General features: G+C 38.3%; 1 non-coding gene across 1 annotated transcript; it reads left to right on the top strand.

The window, feature by feature from the left end:
- Positions 1-885: 885 nt before the first annotated feature.
- On the top strand, positions 886-957 carry trnam-cau. Its single transcript has one exon. It is a non-coding gene; the product is annotated as a tRNA-Met (tRNA).
- Positions 958-12,692: the final 11,735 nt, after the last annotated feature.

Here is a 12,692-nt window from a genome sequence, read left to right as displayed (position 1 = left end):
TAGGCTATTAATAATAATATGCCATAGAATAAAACTGCCACATACTGTATTGAACTATTACATCTGACCTTATATTACACTTATATTTCATATAATTTATATTGTACTGTAATTGTACTTAAAAAAAAATGTTCTACCGCTGTAACTTATATTTATATAATATTATAATATTTGTAATATATTTATAATATTTTACTGTATATATTAAGGATTGTCTTATAATTAGTTCAAGCTGTGCTGTTAATGTTGTCCACCAGAGGGAGCCACAGGATAAGGAATCTTTTAAGCTCATTTAAATGGTGTATTGACAGTAAATCTGTGAAATGCTCCAAGATTGTTGTATTCAGTTGTTGAATTGAAGTTGCCGGACACAGTTAAATATAATGCTGTCCGTTTAAAATAAAGAGACAATTTTGTCTTTTTTACTATAGTATAAAATTTCTATAAAGACATTTATTGTTGTGTTATGAATAATAAAACAAACATTTGTGTGTTAAACTGCAAGCATAAGGTTAGGAGACAACACATATAGAAATAAATTATAAAAATTAAAAGGGCCTTTTAAAATTATAACACCCGATGTTTATTTCACGGTGGATTTGGATTTTTTTTCGTGTGCAGGTGTGGCGGTTTATTGGTAGAGGGCGCTGCTCAGCACAGACGAGGATTGAATAGCCCAGACAGAAGAAGCGAAGTGAACTCTGAATACCTAAAGATGTGTACATATAAATATAATACAAAAATGAAAATATAAACATGTATATAAAGTGGGTGATCGTTATAATATTAATATTGTCATCATTATACACTAGCGGCTCTGTAATAAAGCGTGCTGATTATCCGTGTCGTGTTTATGATCAGTGTGATTCGCTCTGTGGGAGCAGCAGCAGAGTGGCGCAGCGGAAGCGTGCTGGGCCCATAACCCAGAGGTCGATGGATCGAAACCATCCTCTGCTAAACTTTTTTTTTTTTTTTTTTTTTTAATATATATATGAAAATGATGTTCATTTTCATATATTAATGAAAGAAACATTTGATGAATTCGAACTACAACCATAATAATGTTTTCAATTAAGTAACACTATTGAGCATTAACTGTTTATTTTTTGTTTAAACTTTACTGCATTTTGTTGTTTTTGTTCTAACGGTTTGAGAACATTATTAAAGACCAGGTCATTTTAAATGAATGTTCTATTAACGTTCCTGGAAGAACGCTTGTTCATAACTTTAAGAGAAAGTTCCCTGTCAGCTTTTAAAATATTAAATATAAACATATAAAAGGACTACAGGTCACACCCAAAGTTAAACAGATCTTTTGTTCTGCTCTGTTTGAAATACCCAAATAATAAATCAACTTCACCATCAGACGAATTCAGTGTTTGAAATGAATATGGTTTCATATTTCAGCTTTTGTTGTGAATGCTGAGAATGTGTGTTTGACCTTTGCTTTAGTCATTATTATTATTATAATATATATATAGACATACAGATAGATAGATAGATAGAGTTGTTATTAATTTGAATGGCAAGTTCACCTGCGCGCTCAGGTGTGATGACGCGTGTGCGCGCGTGGAGGCGCTGGCGGGTCACGCGCGGGTGTCGGTGAGGCGGAGCGCGAGTCAAACTCACACAAGCGGCTGTTCATTTTGTCATTAAACCGAGAAACTCACTGACAGTCACCGTCACCCGACGAGCCGTGTGTGTTTGTGCTTCTGTCATGCGGTAAAAGCGAGGAGAAACACAGAAACAGGTGAGTGTGTCACACACCGCATACACACACACACACTTACACACTTGTATTTGTGTATTGTTGATTGTGTCGGTGTTTGTACATTTATTCCCTTTAAACGCATCTAACAGCTCATTCGTCCCCATGGCTGTGTTTATTATTGTGTTTATTTTGTGTGCTGATCACGGTCATGTTCCGTTTGCTGGTTTAATGGCTGCGCGCGGTAAATACTGTCCTGGTTGCCATGGCAGAGCCCGTCACGCGCAGGTACCAGCACGCGCCTGTGTCCGCTTCTCAATTCATACATTAATATTAGTGCATTAATATCCCTGCTGAGGTCAGACTTCATTAATATATCACTGCAGTTATGTTTATGTCGCTGCTGTGATCAGACTTCATTAACACATCACTGCAGTTATGTTTATGTCGCTGCTGTGATCAGACTTCATTAACACTTCATTAATACATCGCTGCAGTTATGTTTATGTCGCTGCAGAGATCAGACTTCATTAATACATCACTGCAGTTATGTTTATATCCCTGCTGAGATCAGACTACATTAACACATCACTGCAGTTATGTTTATATCCCTGCTGAGATCGGACTTCATTAACACATCACTGCAATTATGTTTATATCGCTGCGGAGATCAGACTTCATTAACACATCACTGCAGTTATGTTTATGTCACTGCAGAGATCAGACTTCATTAACACTTCATTAACACATCACTGCAGTTATGTTTATGTCACTGCGGAGATCAGACTTCATTAACACTTCATTAACACATCACTGCAGTTATGTTTATGTCACTGCGGAGATCAGACTTCATTAACACTTCATTAATACATCACTGCAGTTATGTTTATGTCGCTGCTGTGATCAGACTTCATTAACACATCACTGCAGTTATGTTTATGTCGCTGCTGTGATCAGACTTCATTAACACATCACTGCAGTTATGTTTATGTCGCTGCTGTGATCAGACTTCATTAACACATCACTGCAGTTATGTTTATGTCGCTGCTGTGATCAGACTTCATTAACACTTCATTAATACATCGCTGCAGTTATGTTTATGTCGCTGCAGAGATCAGACTTCATTAATACATCACTGCAGTTATGTTTATATCCCTGCTGAGATCAGACTACATTAACACATCACTGCAGTTATGTTTATATCCCTGCTGAGATCGGACTTCATTAACACATCACTGCAATTATGTTTATATCCCTGCTGAGATCAGACTACATTAACACATCACTGCAGTTATGTTTATATCGCTGCTGAGATCGGACTTCATTAACACATCACTGCAATTATGTTTATATCGCTGCGGAGATCAGACTTCATTAACACATCACTGCAGTTATGTTTATGTCACTGCGGAGATCAGACTTCATTAACACTTCATTAACACATCACTGCAGTTATGTTTATGTCACTGCGGAGATCAGACTTCATTAACACTTCATTAACACATCACTGCAGTTATGTTTATGCCACTGCGGAGATCAGACTTCATTAACACTTCATTAACACATCACTGCAGTTATGTTTATATCGCTGCTGAGATCAGACTTCATTAACACATCACTGCAGTTATGTTTATAGCACTGCTGAGATCAGACTTCATTAATACATCACTGCAGTTATGTTTATGTCACTGCTGAGATCAGACTTCATTAATACATCACTTCAATTATGTTTATGTCACTGCTGAGATCAGACTTCATTAACACATCACTGCAGTTATGTTTATATCCCTGCTGAGATCGGACTTCATTAACACATCACTGCAATTATGTTTATATCCCTGCTGAGATCAGACTACATTAACACATCACTGCAGTTATGTTTATATCGCTGCTGAGATCGGACTTCATTAACACATCACTGCAATTATGTTTATATCGCTGCGGAGATCAGACTTCATTAACACATCACTGCAGTTATGTTTATGTCACTGCGGAGATCAGACTTCATTAACACTTCATTAACACATCACTGCAGTTATGTTTATGTCACTGCGGAGATCAGACTTCATTAACACTTCATTAACACATCACTGCAGTTATGTTTATGTCACTGCGGAGATCAGACTTCATTAACACTTCATTAACACATCACTGCAGTTATGTTTATATCGCTGCTGAGATCAGACTTCATTAACACATCACTGCAATTATGTTTATAGCACTGCTGAGATCAGACTTCATTAATACATCACTGCAGTTATGTTTATGTCACTGCTGAGATCAGACTTCATTAATACATCACTTCAATTATGTTTATGTCACTGCTGAGATCAGACTTCATTAATACATCGCTGCAGTTATGTTTATGTCGCTGCAGAGATCAGACTTCATTAATACATCACTGCAGTTATGTTTATATCCCTGCTGAGATCAGACTACATTAACACATCACTGCAGTTATGTTTATATCCCTGCTGAGATCGGACTTCATTAACACATCACTGCAATTATGTTTATATCCCTGCTGAGATCAGACTACATTAACACATCACTGCAGTTATGTTTATATCGCTGCTGAGATCGGACTTCATTAACACATCACTGCAATTATGTTTATATCGCTGCGGAGATCAGACTTCATTAACACATCACTGCAGTTTTGTTTATGTCACTGCGGAGATCAGACTTCATTAACACTTCATTAATACATCACTGCAGTTATGTTTATGTCGCTGCTGTGATCAGACTTCATTAACACATCACTGCAGTTATGTTTATGTCGCTGCTGTGATCAGACTTCATTAACACATCACTGCAGTTATGTTTATGTCGCTGCTGTGATCAGACTTCATTAACACATCACTGAAGTTATGTTTATGTCGCTGCTGTGATCAGACTTCATTAACACTTCATTAATACATCGCTGCAGTTATATTTATGTCGCTGCAGAGATCAGACTTCATTAATACATCACTGCAGTTATGTTTATATCCCTGCTGAGATCAGACTACATTAACACATCACTGCAGTTATGTTTATATCCCTGCTGAGATCGGACTTCATTAACACATCACTGCAATTATGTTTATATCCCTGCTGAGATCAGACTACATTAACACATCACTGCAGTTATGTTTATATCGCTGCTGAGATCGGACTTCATTAACACATCACTGCAATTATGTTTATATCGCTGCGGAGATCAGACTTCATTAACACATCACTGCAGTTATGTTTATGTCACTGCGGAGATCAGACTTCATTAACACTTCATTAACACATCACTGCAGTTATGTTTATGTCACTGCGGAGATCAGACTTCATTAACACTTCATTAACACATCACTGCAGTTATGTTTATGTCACTGCGGAGATCAGACTTCATTAACACTTCATTAACACATCACTGCAGTTATGTTTATGTCACTGCGGAGATCAGACTTCATTAACACTTCATTAACACATCACTGCAATTATGTTTATATCGCTGCGGAGATCAGACTTCATTAATACATCACTGCAATTATGTTTATATCGCTGCTGAGATCAGACTTCATTAACACATCACTGCAGTTATGTTTATAGCACTGCTGAGATCAGACTTCATTAATACATCACTGCAGTTATGTTTATGTCACTGCTGAGATCAGACTTCATTAATACATCACTTCAATTATGTTTATGTCACTGCTGAGATCAGACTTCATTAATACATCACTGCAATTATGTTTATATCGCTGCGGAGATCAGACTTCATTAATACATCACTGCAGTTATGTTTATGTCGCTGCTGTGATCAGACTTCATTAACACATCACTGCAGTTATGTTTATGTCACTGCGGAAATCAGACTTCATTAACACTTCATTAACACATCACTGCAGTTATGTTTATGTCACTGCGGAGATCAGACTTCATTAACACTTCATTAACACATCACTGCAATTATGTTTATATCGCTGCGGAGATCAGACTTCATTAATACATCACTGCAATTATGTTTATATCGCTGCTGAGATCGGACTTCATTAACACATCACTGCAGTTATGTTTATATCGCTGCGGAGATCAGACTTCATTAACACATCACTGCAGTTATGTTTATGTCACTGCTGAGATCGGACTTCATTAACACATCACTGCAGTTATGTTTATGTCACTGCGGAGATCAGACTTCATTAACACTTCATTAACACATCACTGCAGTTATGTTTATGTCGCTGCAGAGATCAGACTTCATTAATACATCACTGCAGTTATGTTTATGTCGCTGCTGTGATCAGACTTCATTAACACTTCATTAACACATCACTGCAGTTATGTTTATGTCGCTGCAGAGATCAGACTACATTAATACATCACTGCAGTTATGTTTATGTCGCTGCTGTGATCAGACTTCATTAACACATCACTGCAGTTATGTTTATATCCCTGCTGAGATCAGACTTCATTAACACATCACTGCAGTTATGTTTATATACCTGTTGAGATCAGACTATATTAATACATCACTGCAGTTATGTTTATGTCGCTGCTGAGATCAGACTTCATTAATACATCACTGCAGTTATGTTTATATACCTGTTGAGATCAGACTTCATTAATACATCACTGCAGTTATGTTTATATCGCTGCAGAGATCAGACTTCATTAACACATCACTGCAGTTATGTTTATGTCGCTGCTGAGATCAGACTTCATTAACACATCACTGCAGTTATGTTTATGTCGCTGCTGAGATCAGACTTCATTAATACATCACTGCAGTTATGTTTATATCGCTGCAGAGATCAGACTTCATTAATATATCACTGCAGTTATGTTTATGTCACTGCTGAGATCGGACTTCATTAATACATCACTGCAGTTATGTTTATGTCACTGCAGAGATCGGACTTCATTAATACATCACTGCAGTTATGTTTATATCGCTGCAGAGATCAGACTTCATTAATATATCACTGCAGTTATGTTTATGTCACTGCTGAGATCGGACTTCATTAATACATCACTGCAGTTATGTTTATGTCACTGCTGAGATCAGACTTCATTAATATATCACTGCAGTTATGTTTATGTCACTGCTGAGATCGGACTTCATTAATACATCACTGCAGTTATGTTTATATCGCTGCAGAGATCAGACTTCATTAATATATCACTGCAGTTATGTTTATGTCACTGCTGAGATCGGACTTCATTAATACATCACTGCAGTTATGTTTATGTCACTGCTGAGATCGGACTTCATTAATACATCACTGCAGTTATGTTTATATCGCTGCAGAGATCAGACTTCATTAATATATCACTGCAGTTATGTTTATGTCACTGCTGAGATCGGACTTCATTAATACATCACTGCAGTTATGTTTATGTCACTGCTGAGATCGGACTTCATTAATACATCACTGCAGTTATGTTTATATCGCTGCTGAGATCAGACTTCATTAATACATCACTGCAGTTATGTTTATGTCACTGCTGAGATCGGACTTCATTAATACATCACTGCAGATATATTTATATCGCTGCTGAGATCAGACTTCAATAACACGCCAGTTATGTTTATATCCCTGCTGAGATCAGACTTACGAACACATCGCTGCTGTCCATTATTGTCTGTATAGAAGAATGATGATTTTGCACTTTCTGAACATTGAGTGTAAATCCTCTGGACTCTGAGAAGCGCTGATCTGAGGTTAGGGCAGTAAATGGTTAACGGCTCTTAATAGGGACGCTCTGTAAGATGAAGTCTCCAGTGAGTTTCAGTAATTGGTGTTATGAGCAGTGCAGGTCCCAGTGCCGCAGGGTTAAATATGGAGCCATGTTACATAACCACTAATGTTTCCATTAATTTCATTGAGCTGTGGGGTTATCTTCAGCTGGTCCTGGAGTATTTCAGGGGTGAGTTTTCACAGAGGAGCTTTGACCTAAACGTGAGGCTTCTCTGATGTGCTGAACCTGCCAAATCACATCATCAACATCTTTCAGTGTTACGGAAAGACTTTTGCTCTATTATGGTAGAAAGAGCAGAACTGAAGACATTTCTGAGAGGTTAAAAACAGCAGGGCACAGCTGCGACTGCCGTTCCTCATGTGGGACTTGAGGATCCATGTGAAACCTCTGCTGGCCCGAGGCCCGTGATTCGGCGGGAGTATTTCTGGATGTTTGTGTTGTTCTGTAGTGACACCAGCTGTATTCTGTGACCGTTTCTTTGGCAGCTCGTTGTGGCGTTTTGTGAGAGAATCTCAGCAGAATGAAACCGAGCCGGGGGGTTTGGTATCGCACAGATTTTTCAGGAGTGATTGACGCACTCCCGTTTGCTGCTGAGAACTCTGGGTAATAGCAGTGCCGACGGAGAAGTTGTTTGGCGGAGGCTGGAGTCTCTGGAGGATTTCTGGAGGAAAATCGTGCGGCTCTCTGGAGTCTCATATTGTTTAACTCAGTTCAGATCTATTAATCTCCATACATTTATGTGCATATTAGTCTCCTATATGATGAAGTTTGCATATTGAATAATACTGTGAAGCTGCTTTAAAACAATCCTTGCTATTGAAATAAACGTGACTTGACTTAGAAACTGCAAGCGTCATCTTCTCATTAGAGCTGAGAAAACGTCAGTTTACGGTCATTAACTCAAGTTTCTGTGCGCTTCAGTTCCAGGAGGTCACGTTTTGTTCCAGAAAACGGCTCGGCTTCTCCAAGAGCGAAGCTCGTCTGATATCTGTGAGATTCTGATGTGTCGTCGCAGGTCGAGCTGTTGTTGTGTGCTTCTGATCAGCTCAAACCGGCTCAAACGCTCTTCCACTGAGCGTTTCCTTCTGCCTTATCTACAAAGTCATAACGTCCTTTATTGTCTCTATTCATAGCTCAGCTGCTCTCTGTGTGGCCGTCGACCTCAGAGCACAATGAATCCCGTTTCTCTTACTTCCTGTATGCGAGAGGACAATCAGGGCAAAAGCATCTGAGATACATCTGTGTTACTTGCTCATGTTGTGTATGTCTGGGCTCTTATTATCATATCAGCTCATGAGAATGAAATGACGTTGTGTTTCAGTGTAAACAGGTGTTGGCATTAGTGCGCATTAACTGATCTGAGTGCGTCAGATCGCACTGCTCTCTATCAGACTGACAGCAAAACAAACAAGATATGTAGAGTTCATCAGGAACATGAGCGACTTCTGCCCGTGTTCACCGTGTTCTGGGTGAAACGACCTTGTGCTGCTGGTCAAGAGTGAGTGTGAGAGTGTGTGTGTGTGTGTGTGTGTGACATGTTACTCCATGTCTCCACTTTTCAAAAGGCTTATAAATCACACAGAATGAGTTTTTGTGAGAAAGTAAAAGTGTGCACAGTTTCCTGTGATGGGTAGGGTTAGTGTAGGGGGAGAGAAAATACAGTTTGTACAGTATAAAAACCATTACGCCTATGGAATGACCCACAATTCACAAAAGCAAACGTGTGTGTGTGTTTTTCTTTACTATCGCAAACACTTCTGGATCATTGAGCACAAACACACACATACACACACACACACACACACACACACACACACACACACACACATACACACATACACACACCTCACACCTCAATTGGAAAAAAAAAGGTTAATTATGTTGTTATATATTTAAATTCTAAAAAATAATGAACACTTAAAATTAACATTAATCATACTTATGTTTATGAATTATGCATCTGTGTGGGTGTTTTTATGACCATCATGTCAAGATTTATAAAAAAACTTAATTTTTCACATTGTAAAGTTCATTTTAAAGGATAAGTGTGTGTTTTTGTAGTTTGTTTTGTTGCTGTGGAATCAGAGGTGTGTGTGTTTGATCTGTGCTGTAAGAGCGTCATGTGACGCGTGTGAGGGGCGTGGCCTCAGGCTGTGGGTGCGGCCAGATCGGGTTACTGAAGGTCGCACAGGTCAAGAAGGTTCTGGTTCCTCCTGCTCTTGTTACTCTGCCGTTCCTCAGAACCGATCGATCGATGCGTTTGTGTTTATTTATCTGTTTGATAGTGAACCTGGAAAATAGTGTTCAAATAAAGCCTCTATCAGTGACTCTGAACTTCCTCATGACTTTCTCCTCATCTCACTGACACATGCTTTTATAGTTTGTTAGTTGGTTAATATTTTGAATATTTATATTTTGAATAGGTTGGTTTGGTAACACACACACACACACACACTCACACTCTCACACACACTGGTGTGTTTACTGTAGTCAGCAGCTCCAGTAATCTAATCGTGTTTGGCCTTGTTTTGTTTCCTGCGGTTCTGGAGCTCCAGCTGGAGGTGGAATGTACTAATAAGCGTTCACTGTGATTAACTAACAGAAATCTTCATGAAAAGAGATTTAAGCAGCAGTGACCGTCAGTGTTTGCTCTGGAGGTGTGATCGCAGCGCCGCCGTAATGATTCATCCGTCTGAACATCACAGATACGCGCCGCTGGATTTCTGGGAAACTTTTTCTGCTGTTTCTACCCAGAATCCTTTCTGTCTCTCTCTCTCTCTCTCTCTGTCCGTGAACTTCCAGTTTGCTGGTTGCCATGGTGACGCTGCTCATGTGATCAGGGTCTCTCGCGCTGCGTGTGTGTGTAAATCTTTTGCTGGTTTATTCGTCTCCAGTTCGGCTCTTTAATTACAGAAATTCCCATCAGATCTGAACGGAATCACTGATCCTGATTCTGAAACAGAACATTATTAAAGACCAGATAACTTTGAACGAACGTTCTGTTAATGTTACTGGAAGAACGTTTGTTCGTAACTTTGAGAGAACCTTGCCAGAACGTTCTGTTAGCTGGGTGATCCTCATGTTGATGATGTAATTTCCCTCTGGGCGGAACGGGAAAGCAGGAAGTAGATTAGACAGTAAATGTAAATACGAGCTGATGACCTTTAACCTTCAGGCCTGTGTGAGAGTGTGTGAGAGTGTGTGTGTGTGTGTGAGTGTGTGTGTGTGTGTGTGTGAGTGTGTGTGTGTGTGTGTGTGTGTGTGTGTGTGTGTGTGTGTGTGTGTGTGTGTGTTAGTCCAGAACACTGATTCTGAAAGACTCCTGTGATATTGAACATGTGATTAGAGTCATACGATTCTAATCAGTGAGGAAAAACCCTTCAGCAGTGATTTTGTATTAATATTCAGAGGATTGTGATGATCTTGCTTGAATTTTCTCAGTCTTTTGACAGAACGGTTAGTTCAGGCCATTGAACCACATCACTGATTCATTCATTCAACCGATTCATTCAGCAATGTGTATCATTGAGGAACAAATCAAGTGAGTCATTTGAATCATTCATTCAGCTGGTTTGTTACAAAACACTGGTTTGTTTCTTGAATCATTCATGGAATTGATTCCTTCAGAATGCTTTGAGTAAATCATTACATCATTAATTCAACTAATTCATTCAAACACTCTGATTCATTCAGGAACGAAACGAGTGACTTTCTTCATGAGTAAGTCATACCGACATATTCAAAAATACTTTATGAACGAGTCATTGAATCATTCATTCAACTGATTGTTTAAAAATACTGATTCATCCACATGCAAAACAAGTGACTGTTTATGAATGAGTCATTGAATCATTGAATCATCAAAAACTGATTCATTCAGGAATGAAACAAGTGACTTATTAGTCTTATTAGTGAGTCATTGATTCATTCATTCAACAAAAACAGTGTTCAAAAACACTAATTCGTTCAGGAATTAGTCAAATTACTGTCTTTATTGGCTAGTCATTTGAATCATTCACGGAACCGATTCCTTCAAAATGCTTTGAGCGAGTCATTAAATCATTCATTTAACCAATTTATTCAAACACACTGATTCACTCAGGAATGAAACAAGTGACTGAATTTATGAGTGAGTCATCTGAATCATGCATTCAACCGATTCCTTCAAAATGCTTTGAGCGAGTCATTAAATCATTCATTTAACCAATTTATTCAAACACACTGATTCACTCAGGAATGAAACAAGTGACTGAATTTATGAGTGAGTCATCTGAATCATGCATTCAACCGATTCCTTCAAAATGCTTTGAGTGAGTCATTAAATCATTCATTTAACCAATTTATTCAAACACACTGATTCACTCAGGAATGAAACAAGTGACTGAATTTATGAGTGAGTCATCTGAATCATGCATTCAACCGATTCCTTCAAAATGCTTTGAGCGAGTCATTAAATCATTCATTTAACCAATTTATTCAAACACACTGATTCACTCAGGAATGAAACAAGTGACTGAATTTATGAGTGAGTCATCTGAATCATGCATTCAACCGATTCCTTCAAAAATGCTTTATGAACGAGTCATTGAATCATTCATTCAACTGATTGTTTATGAATGAGTCATTAAATAATTCATTCATCCAGTTTGTTCAAAAATACTGATTCATTCATTCTTATTAGTGAGTCTTTGAATCATTCATTCATTCATCAGATTCATTCAAGCTCACCGATTTGTTCTAAATTGAGTCATTGATTTATTTATTCAGAAACACTAATTCATTCAGGAATGAATCAAATTACTTTCTTTATGGGTGAGTCATTTGAATCATTCATGGAACTGATTCCCCCAAAAACACTTTGAATGAGTCATTAAATCATTCATTCAGCCAATTCATTCAAACACACTGATTCATTCAGGATCGAAACAAGTGACTGTATTTTTGAGTGAGTCATTGAATCATTCCTTCAACCAAACGTCAGCAATGTTAGAAACCAACAGCTCCTGATTTGAGCAGCAGATTTCAGGAATGATTGATTGTTTTATGAATCTGTCATGATGCGATTGAGCTTTAGCAGTTCAAAACTGTACTGGACCGACAGAAAACTACTGAAACGGTGTTGTGTGTGTTTGTGTTTGTGTGTGTGGTCAGATGTGATTGATAGCTGGGCGTTTCTGGAAAGCTTCTATTGTGAGACTTAATTACTGGCTTGAGTTTTCTGAGATGGAGAAGCAGTAATTCCAGC

This window comes from Megalobrama amblycephala, linkage group LG14, assembly GCF_018812025.1.
Source record: "Megalobrama amblycephala isolate DHTTF-2021 linkage group LG14, ASM1881202v1, whole genome shotgun sequence".
Lineage (NCBI taxonomy): Eukaryota > Metazoa > Chordata > Actinopteri > Cypriniformes > Xenocyprididae > Megalobrama > Megalobrama amblycephala.
Note: the sequence above shows the minus strand (reverse complement) of the source record. Positions and strands in the feature narration are given on the sequence as shown.